Consider the following 21021-nt stretch of genomic DNA (forward strand, 5'->3'; position numbering starts at 1 on the left):
GGGGGTTGTAATTATTGGAGGACTTCCTCATTAATGTGTCTACTACAACACTGAGGCTGAGATAACTCGAAGACTGGGCTGAATGGACATCTCCATACGGCCTCTCTATGCAGCTTCTCACTGCACGGTGAATGGATTCTGAGAGACACAATTCTGAGAGGGGACATTCAGAGACTGGGCACTGCAAGAAATCAAAGCAAAAGTGGCATAGCTTTTTCTGAACTAGACTTAAAGATTTCACCATTTCTCTGCTGCTAAATTATTCTGCTTACAAGTAAATCACTAAATCCAGTCCACCTCTTGAGAGAATTGCAAGCTCTAGATGCCAGCTCTTAATGGGAGAATGACAAATTAACATTGTAGAAGAGCATGTAGGCTAGGAGATACTGTTGTGATCCTCCTGGAAAATGCAATTTTCCAACTCCTTCAAAGACCACATTTAAATAAAAGCAAGGAAATTTAAAATTACGAATTGATATTGAATAAAGGCATGGAATTGAGAGCCATCATCTGAGGAAAGAACTACTAACAAATTTTGGGAAGAAAGAAACTGAATACAGGAGGGGTAGCAGATGGGGTAAAGTAGATAAAGCTACATCTAGCACAGTTGATCCTTGTATAACATTGGTTTGAACTGTGCAGGACCACCTATATACGGATGTTTTATTCAATAAACATATTGGAGGTTTGTAACAATTTGAAAAACTGATTGATAAACTATAAATAAAGCCTAGAAACATCCAAAAAATTAAGAAAAAGTTAGGTATGTCATGAATGCATAAAATATATGTAGATGCTAGTGTATTTTATCATTTACTACCATAAAATATATGCAAATTTATTGTAAAACTTATCAAAACTTGCACATAAACAGCATACATGTAATGTTTTTTAATGGTCAAAATATCTAAACAGTTCACAAATGAAGATGTATGAGTGGACAATAAACCCATAGAATGGTGCTCAAAATTTTTATCACCATGGAAATGCAATTAAAACTGTAATGGATAGGACTATATACCTACTACAATGAATACAATTAAAACACCAACAATCTTATGTTGGCAAAGATAAGGAAGGAGTTACTAGAAATCTCACATATTGCTGGTGGGAATGTAAAATAGTAATAATTTTACAGAATTATTTGGAAATTTCTAATAAAGTTAATCCTATACCTACCTTATGACAGCAATTTCACTCCTAAGTATTTACTTCAAAGAAATAAAAACATTTGTGCAAGTCTTTTACAAGAATGTTCATAGAAGTTTTAATTCACAGTACTCCAGAACTGGAAACAATCCAAGCATCTGTCAATAGAGATTTAGCAAACAACTTGTTGTGTAGTCATACGATGAAATATTACTTAGCAACAGACTGGAATGTGCTTCTAAAATATGCAATACATGAATGAATCTCAAATTTATGCTGAGCAAAAGAAGCTAGGCAGAAGAGCACATACAGGATGATTCCACTTACATGAGGTACCAGAACAGGCAAAGTTCATCTATGGTGTTAGAAATCAGAAAAGTGGCTCCAGCTAGTGAGAGTGGAGCAGGAGTTGACTCTAGGAATTTGGAGACTGATGGACATACATATTCTGTATCTTGTTTTGGGTAGCATTGCATTGGTATACTCAGTTGTTAAAACTCACCAAACTAAAACTCTGTATGTTTCACCTTGTATGAATCAGACTTCAATTGAAATAAATGAAGAAAAGCTACCTAATTTCCAAATAATAATAATACAAAAAAATTTCTCAACACGAAATGCCTTTAGAGAGTGCCTTTATGTGAAAAGGTCCACTGAGAACCTAGAACAACAGGTTCTAACCTCAGCCAAACTATCTTTTAAACAAATAAAGGCTCTTTTATATATGAAATGACTCCAAAATGTTTATCTTTCCTATCATCAAGGCGAGGAGTTAATTGAAAATATGCTCTACCAATTAAGAACCATTAAGAAAGAGAAAGACTTAGTATCTAAAAATATAAATCCAAAGTGGGAAAGTAATAAAAGCAAATTTCCAAAGTGATAGCTTTACAGAAGCATATAGAGCAATTTATACAGACTGAAGAATAATGAGAATCCCAAGAAGTGGGTGTCTGGGAAAAGTATAGATTCTTGAGACATGTGATTTAGAATAACCTAAGAAGATGATAAATATTAATTGTGTATGAAAAAATGAATGCAATTAATCTTATAAGTCTTTAAGGAACACAGTCCCTATATGTCCAGATAAAGAAATCCAGAATGAAGACATTGGGGTAAAAAGGACTGCGGGGGATTATAGATTCTTTTAAAATATATACTGAACAGTAAATAATGTTAAATGTCATTTTTAATAAGTTTTTCTCTTGGTTTTGGATCATCTGGGATCTCATATTTCTATTGTTAAAAAAAAACCCTGAAATTCAGCAAATACTTGTTACAAATCAATTTCATTTCCCTCTGTTGAACTCATTAAAAGGTAAATTTCATATATTCTTATCAAAAATATTATTTTATGTAAAGTATGATCTATTGCTATGAAAATGATTTCTCAGCCTATTTACCTAATCATGTCCCCTTCCTTACATATATAGACCTAGAGAGACCTTATGTATATATACTTTCCTTATATGGTACCAGAGAACTGCCTAAAATCATGCTTATCTAATGTTCATTATATGCCTCAGTGATGGGGTTTGGGTGAATTTTTTAAAAATTCTCATCTTCATACATTTTTTAATGCTTGAATTTTTACAATGAGAATATATCATTTCTATAAAGACAATAAAGAAAGCTCTAATAAAGGAATATTCACCAAAGCTGGAGAAATGTGTAAGCGCTTAAGGCTACATTGGGTGCTGTCATTTAAGCAGGGGAAATTCAGAAGCCAATCAGAAGCATGGGACTAGCTGCTCACTACATTCACTGCTACACCTCACAGGTTTGGCATTTGCCCTTGAGGCCATGACCCCCTCTCCCTCTGATTCCTAATGTCCATCCTTGGAGAGAACCATGATGACAAAACACCACAGCCAACATACTTAGTGCAACAGAAACACCTGCTTAGTTGTTTCAGTCTCAATTACAATAGAAGAGAGATACAACTGTAAACTATTTAGGAGCACAAGCATGAGGGCCTCCATCAGTTATTATCCTAACAATGATTAGATGAAGATAAGCATAAAGTTTTAGATAGTCACTTGGAAAAGCCAAGTCCAGGAAAAGATGAAAGAAGTGCAAATAGGAAAGGAAATGATGTCACAAACATTACGTGCTTATTCACTCATTACCTGAAGTACATTACTTTTCGGCTATCATTTTTTGAGAACCTGATGCTGTGCCTAGTGTTAGATGTGCCCAGTAAACAGGGTAAACTCGTTCCTTGCCCAGTTGGCACTTCAAATTATTGGGCATGGGAGAGAATGATCATCCAAATAATTGAAAAATTGGAGTCAGTGCCCCAAAGAAAACAAACTGCTTATGATTAAAAACAGTAATAATAACAGCATGGTCAGGGAAGTTCTGTCCCGGAAGAGGTAATCATTAGAGATGAGAAATCCAGAGTGAGAAGTGAGCTGTGCACAAAGGGTGATGTTCAGGGCTTTCCTCGAGGAAAGTGCAAAGACTTCAAGGTGGGAAGGGATTTGGTGAATTCAGGGACCTGGGAGAGGGCCAGTGTGGCTGAACGGCTGTGAGGAAGGGGGCAAGCGACCCTTGAATCAATGACAGAAGACAACTCAGACCAGCAGTAGTACACGGAGTGAACTTCTGAGCTGCACCGTTCGAGAAACAGAGCTCAGGTTTCATTTTAGATATTATCATAGCAGACATTTTCTTAAATCCTGCTGTGGTGGGTTGAATGGTACTTCTCCAAAAGACATGTCCTCTGCAACCTGTAAATGTGACCTGATTTGGAAAAAGGGTCTTTGCAGACGTAACTAACTTAAGGATCACAAGATGAGATAATCTGAAGTTAGAGCAAGCCCCAATGCTATGTCAAGTATCCTTAAAAGGGAAGAATAGAACACATGGAGAAGGTCATGCAAAGATGAAAACAGGTATGAGAGTGATGCTGCTACAAGCCAAGGAATGTCTGGAGCCCTCACGAGCTGAAAGAGAAAAGGAATGTTTCTCCCCTAGAGCCTTCAGAGGCAGTGTCATCCTGCTGACACTTTGATTTTGGACTTCTGATATCCCAAACTGGGAAAGAATAAATGTATACTGTTTTAAGCCACCCAGTTTGTGGTAATTTATTATGGGAACCCTAGAAAATTTAGACAGTTGCCAATGTTTCCATCTGTTTTCCTTTCTCAAATTCTTTATCTCTCAGAATGACTTGGAAACACAGGCAATAAGATGGAAAGAAAGGGATGACAAGTCTCCTAGAAGTAAGGGGTCAGGCTAACTCACCTACCCATTATGGTTGCTCTAGTATTGTGCAAAGGAAACAACCCAAGGCCACCTAGCCCTGGTTATAAAGCCTTCTTGGTCTGTGTGTTTCAAAGAGATACAGCGGTCTTTGCCTCCTGCAGATGCTTGGCCTTCTAACGATGCTCTTTTTTTAATGTTCTGTGATCCTGGTATTCTTTTTCAGTTATTATTTAAACAATTTCCATTGAATCTCTCAGGAAAATGGTTTTTGCTTTTGCATTTGTTCTATTTTATACACCTCACCATCTTTGACTTTAGACTTTTAGATTTACCTCAGGAAGAAGTATTTCAGCTTCAGGATCTTAGAGCAGAGTTTTCAACCCCACTTCAACTGGAGTGGCATCTACCTCCCCAAAGGAACAGAAATCGCTTTTAATGCAGCCATGAACCATTCTCTTTGAAATTTTCTCGTTCCTGTTCACTGGCTTGCAAGTACTCTGTGCTCTTCTGGGAGCCCATTAAAGAATACTTCTCTCTGCAGAAACACAAAAGGATCCTCAAGGCACATCTTCTTAGCTTCCCATGAAAGCCACAAGTTCCTCAGGACAGAACTGCCTTTGCAGAATTACAGGGAAGGGCTGGGTGGGCAGAAATCCCCCTCCTCTGGTAGTGACGGGAGTGGGTTTTGTCTGCGCAGGAGACTGTGTCTGCCTGCCTGGAAGAAGGAGTCTCACCCGGAATGGGGCTGCACACTGTCAAGGGCAGAGTGCGTGAAGGACAACGATGAGCCAGGGAAAGAAGGGGAGGAACATCAGAAGTCGTAGCCTGGGGTATGAAGCCAGGACTCCAAGACACAGAGAATGAGAACAAGAAATATGAGACACACGCAGCACAAAAGTTGCCACAGACAGAACACAGAAGAAGGCTGCCGCCTACAGCTTGAGTCTTCAGTGGCAATCCCTGTGTTATAGTGGTGAGCCATTATAACATCAGAGCAGAAGACAAAAGAAGTCAAAAGTCCACATGTCCTTTTCACCAAGGCTATTGGCATGAGAGTGAAATGACAGTGGCTTGCCCGTCTGCCTTCTCTGCGTGTCAAACCTGCACCAGAAGAAATGTCAGTGCCTTAAATGGAGTGGAAGCTTTAAGACAATGTAATAAAAAGTAAACTCACCTAATTGTCCTCAGACATATTTGGACCAGTCTGTAGTTGGTAACACAGAATGCCATCAATCCAAACCTCATCACAGACAATATTCTCAAATTGTTTATTTTGATTTTACTACTTAAGTTTCTAAACTTTTCTGCCCGTCAAAATTAGCTGGGAAAACTTCTTACATTACAGATACTTAAGCCTCAGCCTTATGTGAATTCTTGGGAGGAGGGCCTAGAAATATACATTTTAACAAATATTCCCCAGGTATTCTGATGCAGTATGTACAGTGGGGACTGGGTTTGGGGAGCCTCTTCCTCTACTGGCATAGCTTTGGGAGTGAGACTATTTCCTACCCATCCCCTGGCCTCATACATGGAAAATGGGAGACACAACAAATTCTTTTGGGCCTGAACTGAACTAGTAAATGCATATCAGAAGTTTGGCAGGATGCTGTGGTTGGGGGACACTTGCAGGAATAAATCACAGCGCCTAAGGCATAGTTAAGCTGAGTATCTAAATATACATAGGAGGTTGAAAGGCACACGCAAAGTGGAAGATAAAGAACTTTCCAAACAAGAAGCCTTTACAAAGGGCTGTGGAAAAAGGTGGATGACTGGCAGCTGAGGGTGGGCCAGCAGAGAGATCCTGTTCTGTTCTTTCTCTCTGGGCACTAACATGCTTGAGACTGGCTTAGCCAGAAAGAGTTTCTGGCTGATTGCAGGAAGCATGCAATCTGTGACACTGTCTTACTGCAGAATCTATTTTTTTTTTTTAATTATTTACCTTTTGCTTTCAGCCCCATTTCTCTCCCTATTGCCCTCCTTTGCACTGGCCTCTGACTTTCAGAGTCAGTTTCCTCTCTCTAAATCTCTATGATCCTCTCCTGCAGATTCCAGCTCTACCATTAAGGGATAGGAGGAGAGGGGAGGTGAGAGTGAAAAGAGGAGGAAGGGAAGAAAGAAAGGAGAGAGTGAGGAAAAAAGAAAAGGAATGAAGGAAAGAAATTAAGCTTTACTGGGGCATCTCTTCTGTGCAATGTGCTTTCCTAGAGGGTATCTTGGCTAATCCTCATGACAAGTTTGCGAGGTAGCAATTATTAGCACCAATTTATATATATACACACTGAGGTTGAGTAATGTCTTCCTTCATTTATGTTGCTATAAGGGAATACCTAAGGCTGGGTAATTTATTTTTAAAAAAGTTTATTTGGTGGATGGTTCTGCAGGCTGCACCAGCACCTGCATCTGGTGAAGATCTTGGCTGCTTCTAATCCTGACAGGAGGTGAAGGGGAGCCAGCATTTACAGAGATCACATGGCACAGGGGGAAGTAAGAGGGGTAGAGAAGTTCCAGGCTGTTTTTAACAACCACTTCTTGCAAGAACTAACAGAGCAAGAACTCACTCATTGCCTCAAGGATGGCACCAGCCCATTCATGAGGGAGCCACCCTCCTGATCCAAACACCTCCCATTAGGCCTCACCTCCAACACTGGGGATCAGATTTCAGCGTGAGATCTAGAGGGTCAAATATTCAAATGATAGCAAGTAACTTGCCCAACATCACCACAAGCCTTTTGCATCTACTGTGTAGGTGCCTGCTCAAGTGGTTTTTCCAGGTAGGCACAATTTTAGTGATTAACTCTGATTTTGTGGTAAGAAGTGAATTTGCATTTTCAGGTTACCAGTGGTAATTATTAAATACTAATGTTCCATTGTCTCAGAATGCAAGATTGTGGGAGGGGCAGTTCCCTGTTGGTAAATATATCCAAGGAAAATTTTGAAGGCTCATCTCTATTCAGAAGCAACTGTGAAGGAAAGAAAATTCCCAGTAGAGTTTAGACTTATTTTGTGGTTTGAGAGCTTCATGCTGACTGGAGTCAGAGTTCCAGTGATATTCTTCAGAGAGCAGAGTATACAAGGTTCCTACAATCTCAATCAACAATACGGAATGAACTCTGTTTAGGGAACGACATGTTTCTCTTCAAGAAAAAGTTTCAGTCTTCCAATTACCTAATATAAAATGGGAGCAGCAGGATCAGCCAAAATATTATTTGATGTTGAGTGTGGAATGACAAAGTGAACCACATAGCATCGCCCCAAGAGCGAAAGTGATCAAACATAAGCTCACGCATCTTGTCCTTTGTTATCACTGCATGCACCATGCCCTCACTGTATTTCCACAGCATCCTGCCCAGACCTCCAAAAGAGTAAGAATCATGCCCACCCTAATCACTGCTTTACCTACCTGTCACATAGATTGATCTCTCGCCATTATTTTTAACTTTTTTCTCTTTTATTAACAGTGATATAGTGAACAAATGATCATGTGCTAATTGTGTCTTCACTTCTAAAGATGACACTACCAGGTTCACCAAGGATTGCTCTGGACAGATTTCTCTTTGTTAGTGCAGGGTTATCCACAGGAAGTGGCTTCCCACTCAGGAATGACATTCTCCAACCCCCTTCCATCTAGGTATGATCACAATCGTGTGAATAGTTACGTGAAGAGTAGGAAGTGGAATTATTGGGTGCCTCCCCCAGGCTCCCTTAAACTTTCTGTCTGTTGGATGCCAAAAATGATGAGGCCCTTGGCAGGGGCTCCCTGAATCCCAAATAAAGGAGACCTTCCTGTCAAAAAGTAACACTCACCTCAGGCCATTAGGTATGGAAGAAATAAATGTCTTTTGCATTTGAGATCTGTTTGTTGAAGAAGCCCAGCCTCCTAAAACTCATAACAATAGGAACATGCATTACAGGTTCAATGTGTAAAAAACACTAATAAGGGCTCCTCTCCACAGGACCCTGCCACCCTGCTGGAATTTTAGTTCACAACTCTGTACATCAACATTAATGTGGCCTTGCTCAAAAGTTTTAACACCGGAAAGTGGTTTGAATTTCACCCAAGTGCATGAGAAAACCTTTGAAGAGTTTTAAGGAGGAAAGTGGCATGATTAGGTTTACATTTCAGAATGACCACTAGGGCAAGACCAAAACCAGAGACTAGGTTGAATGCTGTCACTGGAATGTGGGGTCCTAGCAATATAAACAGAAAGTGGGGGTGTATTCAAAACCAGTCCAGAGAAAGAAAAGGAGAAAAGGCCCTAAAGAAAGAGGGTGTGTAAACATTTGAGAGACAAAAGAGCATGCTAAGGAGACTAGAAAATGTGTCTAAGGAAGCATGAGGAAACCACAAGGATGTTTTGCACGAGGAAGGGAGCCAAGGAAAGCGTCTTTCCAAGAGTGAGTTGAAAATAGAGTCAGTGCTGAAGGCCAAATAAGCCATGTATAAAAAGGTGCCTGTGGGATTCAACAAATGAGAGCCATGTCCATGGGGTGGCCAGAGAGGGGAAACAGGGACAGGAGTGGATGTTGCATGAGGATATGGAGACAATATATTTCAAAATCTTTTTCGGGGGATTGGTTGTGAAAGGAGAAGTAGAACAGGTGGAGGAAACATAGGTAGAAAGAATTATTGTGCTTATTTCTTTGTTCTTGCTTTTGCTTTTGATTTGAGTATAAGAGGATTGTTTCCATGTCATTGGGAAGGATCATGCAGGGAGGGGAGATAGTAAGCAATGGGAAGGCTATGGACAGAGGAGGGAAATAGTGGTTGGCAGGCTCACTCTTTTATGATAAAAATGAGAAGTGAAAAAGAGGAAGTGCAAATGGAAGTAATTTATGTTTGGCAGATTAAATGTAAATGGATAGTGGGAGCAAGGAATGTATGCTGTCTGCAGAAGAGAAAAGAAAAAGCATCTATTAAGCCAATTAGAATTTCTATCAGTTGAATGGAAAACAAAATGTCCCTACCTGAGGGTGACTCAGAGGAGGTATACACATGAAAATGATCTACATAGAATTCAGAGTAAAATTCCAAGAAATTGCCTCACTCTCTAATCTAGTGGTTCAAAATATGGCCTTTGGAATCAGGGAAACAAAGTTTTGCATTCCAGTTTCATTTAGTAATAACTGCACAATCTTGTACAATTTGCGTGCCCATTCTAAGACACCAATTCCTAATGCATGCTATGTGATTATACACAAAAACAATGACGATTTGGGGTAGCACATTACTAGTTCTCAAAGTACTTTCAACATAATCATTGGTATCTCTCTAAAGAGCTCATGAAGCTATGACCTTTATGTAACAAGCACAGAAAAGCAGGGATTACAGGCAGTGATGGAGAGACAAATGGGGTAGTGTCCAACAGTATTCAGGAAATGAACAGAGGTTTAAACAATAAGAAAGTTGATGGCTAAGGAGGACAGATATGAGTAACTCTGTTTATCAGTTTTCACACAGTATGCCCACATATTTATAAACCACCCACTTTTGCTATACAGAGCCAGACTTTTTTCTGTATCTACCTTGTTGAAGCTGATTGCAGTCCGCTCAAGGCCACATCACATAAAGTATTGCTTATGTGTTTTTCAGTTTTTAGGGTTAGAGTTTTATCTGTAATAATATTTTATTACAGAATTGGCTTCCTGATACATTTCAACCACCACTTGTAACTTACATTGATCCCAAAATAAATAAATAAATATATAAATAAATAAAAATGGACAAATTGTCAAGTACCAGTATTACCGCTATTGTCAAAATCCCTATTACTTCAGGAGATTTAAAAAATATTAATGCACAATGATAGCGATTGTAATTATCTACAGTGTATAATTATCAATACTCATTGATATTAACAGCTGAAAGCTGGAACTTTCTTTTTCATTAATAGAAGCACAGCAGTTTTTACATTAATATTAAAGATGAAATGTATGTGTGTTTTACCTACAAGCTAAAGCTTTGGAGCCCATTACACTTGCATGGCTAGGGCAAATTGTGTCAGAATACTCAGATGACCTGGAGACATGGGTGTGTAATTGAAATGGTTTCCTACAGTGCAGATAAAATCAATGACAAGAGATTCATGCTAGAATTTATCCCAGCAATTTTCCTAATTACGTAGATAAAGGAAAATCCTCAAGTGTTGATGTTTGAGGGGATGATAATGAGTCAAACCTCTTCTCCACCCCCACCTCTAGGTTAAGAAATCAGACAGCATAGAGAGATGGAGAATTCAAGGGCTTGATTACTGACAAAACTGATAGGAGAATGCAGCTTAGAGCTAGTGCCAAAGGAGCGTCCTGATCCCTCTACTCCATTCAATGCTCCTCTGGAAACAGAAATTAAAATTGCCAACCTGATCACTAACATAGCAGGATGGTCTCACAGTTTCCCAACTAAGGCGGAAGGCTTACACATGGCAGAGGATGACAGACAGAATGTTCTAGGTGGAAGAGTGTCACACCTGGGATGTCTCAGTGCTCCTGCACATGACCTCTCTTTCTAGCAGAGTAGCCTGGACTTCTTACTTGACAGCTCAGAGGAAGCAGCAGGCATTGCCAGTCCTGCGAAAGGATAGCAGCAAAATCAGCGCAACATCACTTCTGTTACAGGAAAGGGGTCCCAATCCAGACCCCAAGAAAGGGTTCTCTCTTGGGTAGATTCTCACCCAAGAAAGAATTCAGGGCAAGTCCATAGATTAAAGTGAAAGCAAGTTTGTTTATTAAAAAAGTAAAGGAACAAAAGAATGGCTACTCCATAAGCAGAGCAGCCCCCGGGGATGCTGGCTAGCTACTTTTATGATGATTTTTTGATCATATGCTAAATAAGGGGTGGATTATTCATGAGATTTCCAGGAAAAGAGTGAAGAATTTGCAGAACTGAGGGTTCTTCCCATTTTTATAGTATAAAGGGTAACTTCTGGATGTTACCAGGGCAGTTGTAAACTGTCATGGCCCTGGTGGGAGTGTGTTTTAGCATAATAATGCATCATAATTAGCGTGTCATGAGCAGCCAAGAAGACCAGACATCACTTTTCTGGTCATCTTGGTTTTGGTGGGTTTTGGCCAGCTTCTTTACTACATCCTATTTTACCAGCAGGGTCTTTATGACCTGTGTCTTGTGATACCAGTCCTACCAACTCCCTATCTAATCTTGTGAGTAAGAATGCTTAACCTCCTGGGAATGCAACCCAGCAGGTCTCAGCCTCATTTTAACCAGTTCCTATTCAAGATGGAGTTGCTCTAGTTCAAACACCTCTAGCACTTCTATTGCATTCTACTGGCCGCAAGCAATCAGACCAGCCCAGATCCAAGCTGGAGGAAGAATAGACTCCTTGGCTCAACCAAGGACTGGCATGTGTGTACAGACAGGGAAGGAACTGAGGGTAGGTAAACCGTCACATACTCCACGGGATGTAAAGGTGCCTCACAGTTCCCTCTGCTTACCAATTTTGTGTTTACCTACGTGTTTCCGTTAGTTAATATTGCTCTAGGCTCTGAGTGTGAAAAGAAAGAGAGCACTGGCATGCACAGCTTTAATAAAATTCTCCCCTGCTACAGATTCTCACTGCTCCTCAACTTAGATAATGATATATGAAACTTGTTATGCTCTGGCTATTCAATGAAAAATGAGTCCCATGAAAGGTGAATCAGTAGAGCCTGAAGATTTATTTGTAAAAAGAGCCTCATACTCTTAATGCTTAAAATAACCTCTGGAGTTTGAAAAGCTGTAAAAAAAAATTACTTTAACATGTTATAATAACATATTATATAATAATTTCTACATTTCTAAATTTGTAAAAGAGTGTTTTCTCATTTATAATTTCATTTGACTCATGACAGTCCTATGAGAAGCATAGATACAAATGCTGTTGGGCCTGAAATAAACACTTAGGCCTTCTCCCTTTAAAATGAAGTATTTTGTTTGATGGTAAAAATAATAAGTGTTTTTGTAGAAAATCAAGACAAACAAAAAGCTTTAGAATTAAAAAAAAAAAATCCCCCTAAAATTACACCTTAGCGACAAGCGTTATTACCTTTGTGATTTAACTTACAACACACTTTTATCTGCTTCCCCTCAGTTACTAGCAATAAAAAGATCGTAAAACCTTCCAACATAACATATATGGCTTTCAATTGTAATCATACCACAGAACAACAACTACGTATACCTTTGTTTTCCCCATCACTAAACACTGTTCAAAACACAATGAGTAAATTTTTTTTTTTTTTTTGAGACGGAGTCTTGCTCTGTTGCCCGGGCTGGAGTGCAGTGGCCGGATCTCAGCTCACTGCAAGCTCTGCCTCCCGGGTTTACGCCATTCTCCTGCCTCAGCCTCCAGAGTAGCTGGGACTACAGGCGCCCGCCACCTCGCCCGGCTAGTTTTTTGTATTTTTTTAGTAGAGACGGGGTTTCACCTTGTCAGCCAGGATGGTCTCGATCTCCTGACCTCGTGATCCGCCCGTCTCGGCCTCCCAAAGTGCTGGGATTACAGGCTTGAGCCACCGCACCCGGCCATAAATAATATTTTTAATCTGACTATATAAATAAATACATTATAGAATATTTAGAAGGTACAGAGAAGTAATATGAAGTTTATTTTAAAATTATCTGTATGGTCATTACCCATAGCCAACAACTGCTATCTTTTTGTTGTGTTTCCTTCCAAAAATACTGTATCTAATACAAGTAAAGACATTGAAAGTGGCATGTACAAACCTATCTATCTACATGTCTCTCTCTCTCTATTTAATGAGTGTCTACATATATACATTCAGTGTGTATATGTATACACATATGTATACACATACACGTTTTATATATACAACATTGTGATCATAGTGTGTACTGTTTTGTAACTTTCATTCACTTTTATTCATCAACATATGTTGAATATTTTCCCATGCATGCCTTTTACAACACCATCTCATTCAACATGTTATGATGAAAATTTTCAAACATTTAGAAAAGTGTCAGGAATTTTACATTGTACACCTACAACCTAGATTCTTCAATTATTGATACCAATTCGCATTACTCTTTTGCTCAAAGTCATTCCTAGGACTCTATCTGGCACTGCCAACTTGCTGTGCAGTTGGGGTAGGTGAGCTGCAGTACACACTCCTGCAGACAGCAAATACCCTCTGGCAGTACAGAGCTCAGGTAGACAAGGGGATATGCGTGGCAGATCAACAGGGTGGGCTGCAGAAAGAGATTATCTACGGTAAATGGCCCAAGGTCAATGCTGTATTAACTTACCTTTCATCAGGTTTCTTTGAAGCCTTTCTCTATAGTGTGTGACTTTCTTAAGGCGGTTGCAAGGGAAGGGTTTACTGATTCTAATACCATTAGTGTGAACCCCCTCATCTGCCAAAATCCATTGTACTACAAAGAAATTGTTTTTGTTCTTAAGAATGATTAGTATTGAATTTTTAGCTTTTATGCACCTAATCTAAACTTTCAAGTACCCTTCCTATTTGAGAATGCAATGATCCACTAGAACAACAGAGATATGCATACTAATAAACATTGGTCGTGGAAAAATTCAGCACTCAAATTCTATGAGTGTCTCAGTGCCTGTGGTCTAAGTGGTACCCAAACATCTGCAAAGAGATAGAAACAGAATGCTGAGCTGGTTTGCCTGAGGTTTAACTCTTGCCAAGTGAAACTGAGGAACTCCAGAAAGAGCTCAGCTTTTCACCAGGCAGTGACATTCCATGCGCTGTCACTGAGCAGTACAATGTTCTTAACCCTGACATCTTCACATGATCTCCTCTTTCTCTTGGGTGGAGAAAAGGGGAGGAGAGCTTTGAACTTCCCCTTAAGAAAAACAAGTTATAATTCTGAACGTTAAAAAATCATCTTAAACACTGCTGTTCCTGACATTATTTCATTTGAGTCTCAACATAACTTTGTGAGGTAAGAGAAAGTATCACCCATTCCCCATGTTTGAGAGTAGGATTTGGAAGTTGAGATAGGTATTCAAGCCTAGGTCTTCTGACCCCTCACTCTCTCTTCCTTCCACTCCTCTACTTTTATCTCTTCTTAGAAGCAAAGAGAAATTTGATCAAGAGAAAAGACTAAACAAAATCACAGGCAAAGCAACTTTATTAAGACAACTTTCTTTATTTCACAATATGATGTCTATAAAATGTGTGTTGCTTTCAAAAAAATTTAAGAAGTTCAATCTTCCTCCTTTTCCTTATGCAACTCCCTGCAAATCGAAAGCTATTCTGACAAAATGATTGAAGGGAGCAGTGCACTTGCATCAAGGTCCCTTAACTCTCATTCTGCTCAAATGAAATTACTAGGTAACTGCCCACCTGAGAAACTTTACACAAAGTAATGAGGCAGGACTCATTAATCGGCAGGGCATTGTTTACCCCAGTCTGCTCTTGGCTCTCTGAGGACCACCTCCTCAGCCTTTGGGCCATAGGGAAACTTCAATAATTTTCAGTCATAAAAATGAAAAATCACTGCATGGAAGTGAGATCAATGAGATCTATGCAACTAATATGAAGCAATTTTTTCCCTTCCCAAAAGCACTCAGATGAAAAGAAAGGACTAAATCACAGAGTTTCCAAAGAGCTGTCTTTTCTTTAACAAAAGACAGTCTGAGTTCTTGATTTGCACTCAGAGGAGCCTGTCATTTGGCCAGTGTCTAACCTTCATGTAGCATTCCATAGAGATCTATGAAAATGTTGGTCTGGAAGAACTAGGGATGTTGACATATTTGGGACAGATAAATTTCAACTCATTCTCCTTTATTTTTTATTTTATTTTATTATTTTTTTGAGATGGAGTCTCACTCTGTCGCCCAGTCTGGAGTGCAGGGGTGTGATCTCAGCTCACTGCAACCTTGCAACTTCTGCTTTCTGGAGTCAAGCAATTCTCCTGCCTCAGCCTCCCAAGTAGCTGGGACTACAGGTGTGGACCACCACACCTGGGGGACTAATTTTCGTATTTTTAGTAGAGATGAGGTTTTGCTATGTTGGCTAGGCTGGTCTCGAACTTCTGACATCAAGTGATCTGCCCACCTTGGTCCCCCAAAATGCTGGGATTACAGGTGTGAGCCACAGTGCCCAGCCTCATTCTTCTTTAATTAATAATGTATATATTACCTTTATGGTGGCTGACCATCTTAATGTTGGTATTTAATTGGCTTTTGAAAGACTAAAAGTTCACACCTATACCTCTGGCACTCCACAATTCTTCTTTCCAGTAAGTAAAAAAGCATACAGGCAGATAGAAAGGTAGAAATTCTCAAAAAGTAGGCTTTCCCCCCTAATATGAAGCAAATATGGAAACTCAGGTCTCACTATGCTTTCTAAAATTCTACCCTAATATACTTAGATTTTACTGTTTATTTCTCCTGATCATAATGAAGAAAGCTCTTGAGATTCTCAGACCTGTCTAATCATCCAAGGACAAAACTCCAGGAATTCTGAGGGTTTGCCCACAGGAAATTATGCAGCAAATCAAGGTGAGCAATCATGATTTCACTCAGAGATCAAAGGGGCACCTACGAAATTTTCTACCTTATTGTATTCTAGGATTCTTTCTAAATTGACAGCACCAAGCCTTTCCTCTGTTTGAATTCCTAGTCAACATGGAAAATTTAGACAAAATCTAATAATATTTCAGGGGGTGATTTGGCCACCGTGGTCACATGGTTGTGTTTTCTCACCTGTAAAATGAGCCAACTGTGTTAAAGTATTGTGCTTCCTTCCTGACATCGGCTGCCACTGACCTTCCCTTCTCATGTTGCTGTCTATGTCTTTATTTTAATTACAGCTTGTGGCGCTGACATTAAGTGACTTTCAATTAGTTTTGGGAAATCACACAAAGTTATAGCAAGAGAAAAAATCTGAAGATCACCTAGTCAAACCTCTTTCTTTTTGTAAATCAAGAAATGAAGCCTCAGAAAATTAAGTAATTTTCCTAAGGAGACACTGCTTGTTTTTGACACAAACTCTATGCTGATCTCTGACTCAGCACTGCAGTCTTCACTCACACACTACTGGTTCAAAGTATTTTTAGCCATTGGGTTCTTCCTGCTAATTATATATTATGAGGAAGGCAATATACATAGAGGATAAATTCAAAGCAGATGTGGGGCCTGGAGACTCACCTGCTGGTGGTCTTACAAATGGCCAATAAGCACATGAAAAGATGCTCAACATCAGTAATCTTTAGGGAAATGCAAATCAAAACTACAAAGAGATAGTACTTCACATCCATTATGATGGCTACTATTAAAAACAAAACAAAACAAGAGAGTGACAATTGTTGGCAAGAATGTGGAGCAATTCAAACATTTGTGCACCATTTGTGGGAACGTAAAAAGGTACAGCTACTGTGGAAAATAATAGGGTAATTTCTCAAAAAATTAAAAATACAATTACCATATAATCCAGCCGTTTCACTTCTGGATATATACCCCCAAAACTGAAAGAAGGGTCTTAAAGAGATATTTGTACAACCACGTTCATAGCAGCATTATTCACAATAGCTAAAACATGAGCTAACCCAAGGGTCCATCAGTGGATGAATGGATAAACAAAATGGGGTGAATACATAAAATGGAATATTATTCAGCCTTAAAAAGAAAGGAAATTCTGACACATGCTACAACATGGATGAAGCATAAGGACATCATGCTAATTGAAATAAGCCAGGCACAAAAACACAAATACTGCATGATTCCACTTATATGAGATACTTAGAGTAGTCACAATTTTAGAAACAGAAAATAGAATGGTGGTTGCCAGGGGCTGGGGAAGGGAGGAATGGGGACTTAGTGTTTAATGACTGTAGAGTTTTAATCTTACAAGATGTAAAAAGTTACAGAGATGGGTGGTAGTGATGGTTGCACAACATTATGAATGTATTTAGTGCCACTGAAATGTATGCTTCAAACAGTTGAGAGAGTAACGTATATGTTATATGTATTTTATCATCATAAAAATTCTGGAAAAATTAAAAGAGATGCATTTAGTCACAACTGTATGCCCATGCTAATGCATACTGACTGGTCCCAGTGCTACCTTGAGAGATCCACTCCACACAGTTCGTAAACCAGCACACTTTACCATGTTAGCAAGGCTAAAGATGGGAGAAAGTTAGCCATCCAGCATTTCATCCAGAAGTCCTAGAAACTGGAATTTACAACATTGCCTGATGGAGGACTCATGTGTAGTCACTGATTAATTGCAGTATCAATTTCCATGGAAAGAAACTACATAAAAATACAGCTTAAGTTAACACCTTCAGCTAAGCAGAATAAACTTTAACTAAGCAGAATAAATTCCATGTGGTAAATAAAAACTTTGCCACAATTTCACACAGTGGAAAGCAGAAAGTGCTAGCAATCCATGGAAAATGGCATTTGAAAAACATTGAAGTTTGATGTGTGTGTGTGTGTGTGTGTGTGTGTGTAAGTGGAGGTGGTTCTGAAAAGCAATGTGGAAACTGAAAAATACTTCTTATAAAAGTCATACTTAGAAAAGCAGTTAGAACACACACATATACACACAAAACCCAAGACACATCACTTGGCAAATGGAAAGAATGAAGAAACTGAATCAATGTTATTTTCACTCACATCAAAACTGTACTTTCTCTTAGTAGAGAAGGTAAATATAGGAAGGAAATGGTCAGAACATCTGGAAAATCACAAGTAAATAAATTTAAAGTTTAATGTTTTCTACTTGTGCATATTCTGATTTCTGCCCTGGATGTTAACCTCTTTGCCTCTGTACCCTGAAGACAATGTCAATGGGCATGTCTAACACTTCTCTTTGCTATGGTTTGCATGTACGTGTACTTCCAACAGTCCTATGTTGGAACCTAATACCCTATACTGTGGTATTCAGAGGCAAGGCCTTTCATGCAGTGATTAAGTCATAAGCACTCCACCCTCATGAATAGGATTAGTGCTCTTATAAAAAGAGGCTTAAGGAAGCATCTTAGTCCCTTTTCCCCTCCTGCCTTTATCTTTATCTTTGCAAAGAAACAGCATTCACTCCTTCTACTATGTGAGGACGCAACAAGGTGTCACCCTGGAAGCGTAGAGTGAGTCTCAGACACTAAATCTGCCAGTGCTTTGATCTTGGACTTCCCAGTCCCCAGAAATGTGAAAAACAAATTTCTGTTATTTACAAATTACCCAGTCTAAGGTATTTGGTTATAGCAGCAAGGACAGACTAAGATACTCTTCAAGCTCAGTTTATGATGCAGGGTACAAATCATGACACCATAGTTAGAATACCAACGATACAGACCTGGCTGGATCATGTTACTCTCCTGGCTTTAGAAAATCATTCATCTTTAGGAGTCTTAGTTTCTCATCTTTTAAATGTCATGAAGATGTGAAACTGCCTTTCAAAATTATGACTGAGACAGTAGAAGAGATCTAACTTAACTGACTCCATCTTGCTTCTAACATCCAAGCTGTCTTTGTTCATTCCTGGACATAGGCTGTACTAACTTTGGGAGAAACTTAGTTTATAGTTTAAAAAAGGATGACAACAGTCCTTTCCGAAAGTAGACCTCCTCCTTGCCTGGGGACTAGATTGCCTTTGTAGGACTAATGTTAGCCACAAGTTTAGAACTTATGTTTTAAGAGTCATGCAGCTGGAGGCTACAAGATTCTGACCCTCCCCTCAACTGCTCCTAAGATCAGAGCTTGAGATATTTTGCACAGCCTGCACTTGATGGATCGGTTGGCACCACCCAGATCAATAAACAAGGTCATCTGCTCTTGTGCCCTCTCCCTGCCCCAGTCAGGAACTGACTCAGCGCAAGGAGACAACTTCAACTCCCTATGATTTCATCTCTTACCCATCAGCACTCCTGGCTCACTGGCTTCCCCCCAGCCACCAAGTTATCCTTAAAAACTCAGCTACCCGAATGCTTGGGGGCACTGATTTGAGTAATGATAAAACTCCGGTCTCCCTCACAGCTGGCTCTGTGTGAAATACTCTTTATTGCAATTCCCCTGTCTTGATGAATTGGCTCTGTCTAGACAGCGGGCAAGGTGAACCCCTTGGAAAGTGAAAGATTTTTTTTTTTGTTTTACTCACTCTGTTGCTAAATGTAATATCTGGGAATTTTAAGTTTCCTGTTAGTATTTCTGAAAGATACAAGGATGACCGGAGGTGGTATGTGGCCCCAAAAGCTTCCTTATTTTTCTAAAGCCTACAAAAGTTCAGAGAGGAAACCTTATAATGAGACTCAAGGAGCAGTTTTCCAATCTTCTTCAGAACTGAGCAGCTTACTGGCAGCTATCCAATCATGTCCTAGGGTGACATCATATGTTTATGCATCTATGTACAAAACCACACAGCCAAGAGAGAATCAAATATTCTTTATCTTCAGATCATTTGTTTCCCTTCTGTCACTGCTTCTTGTGAGCATAAAAAAAAATGCTCGGGGACATAAAATAGATTTCACATCAAACTGACTTATATCATTTTTTAAAAATATATTTTATGTAACCAACACCTAGACAGCCCTCACTATATGTGGAGACTATTCTTAAGAGCTCTGTGACTGTTAACTTATTTAATGTCCAACCATATGAGATAAAATATTCTCTTTAACAGATGAGAAAACTGACACACATCAAGGTTAAGTACGTTACTCAAGGTCACATGGCTAATAACCAATAGGGTAAAAGAATTCAAATTCAGACATCTCACTCCAAAATTCCTGCTCTTACCTAGTATATTATGCTGCATCATTAAAAGTGAAATATTACTTTTTAAAACTTCTTTGACATTGCATTAACTGGAAGCTAAAATCACCAGCCACCAACAATGTACTGTGGGTACTTTGAAGCCAACATGCAAAACGTAGAATAATTTTTCTAATCTCCTTTTGACGGCTGGAATTGTATAAGTATTTAATCCTCTTCATGTTGAGTATTAATCGTTAGCAAGTGGATGCCTCCTGAAAATTGCATGGGATAAGCTAAAGTGGGTTTTACAGACAAAAGCTGTATTTTAACTGCATTCTCTGGATTAGCAGAATGGTGAATGAGTAGGTCTGGGGGCTACAGTAGAATCTCCTATAAGGAGACTTCCTTCTAATAGGCTTTCTCCAGCTCTTCAGAGACTGAGCAGAAGCTGCACTCAGTGCTGTGAACATCGAGCTGCAGTGGCTGTTATTTAGAGGTGGCCCCTCTCATATGGCTAAGAGGGGACTTGTCTTAAGCAGCTGAATCAGTGCTCTGAAACCTGCAATACCTGCTTGTTTTCTTTGCTAATATTAAAGAGAACTGCCCCTTCCCACCATGCTTGTGTGGGATCCCCAAATCGTAAGAATAAAACACAGTAAGATATCACGACAACCATGCCTGAACTGAAGCACATACAGGACATTTCTGATAAGGAGAGTGCTATTTCTGATGGCTCCATTAACATGGGCCTTTGTGATGGAGATGAGTTCTTGCACCTTCAGCAGAAGACCAAAATAAAGTCACTGTCATTGTGAATAGATGAATTTTAGTTCCTCAGATCAGCCAACTATAGTTACTCTTTGGAATAACATACATAATCCTGGTAGTGGTGTTTTCCTTCAGGCTATTCAGGAGAAAACAAGCTACAGCCTCATTGTTGGAGACAGCAGATATGCAGTTTAAGCCAGCTGCTCCCTCCCAT

General features: G+C 39.4%; 1 long non-coding RNA gene across 1 annotated transcript in view; it reads right to left on the minus strand.

Annotated features, from left to right (window-relative positions):
* Window positions 1-7811: 7811 nt before the first annotated feature.
* The window catches only part of LOC111526137, a 171254-nt gene continuing 158044 nt past the window's right edge, over window positions 7812-21021 (minus strand). Inside the window, exons 3-5 of the long non-coding RNA XR_002726268.1 lie at window positions 10774-10923; window positions 8164-8236; window positions 7812-7895 (exon numbers count right to left, since the gene is read on the minus strand). This is a non-coding gene — a long non-coding RNA (uncharacterized LOC111526137). The remainder of the gene's footprint in view (window positions 7896-8163; window positions 8237-10773; window positions 10924-21021) is intronic.

Source organism: Piliocolobus tephrosceles, chromosome 8 (assembly GCF_002776525.5).
Source record: "Piliocolobus tephrosceles isolate RC106 chromosome 8, ASM277652v3, whole genome shotgun sequence".
NCBI lineage: Eukaryota > Metazoa > Chordata > Mammalia > Primates > Cercopithecidae > Piliocolobus > Piliocolobus tephrosceles.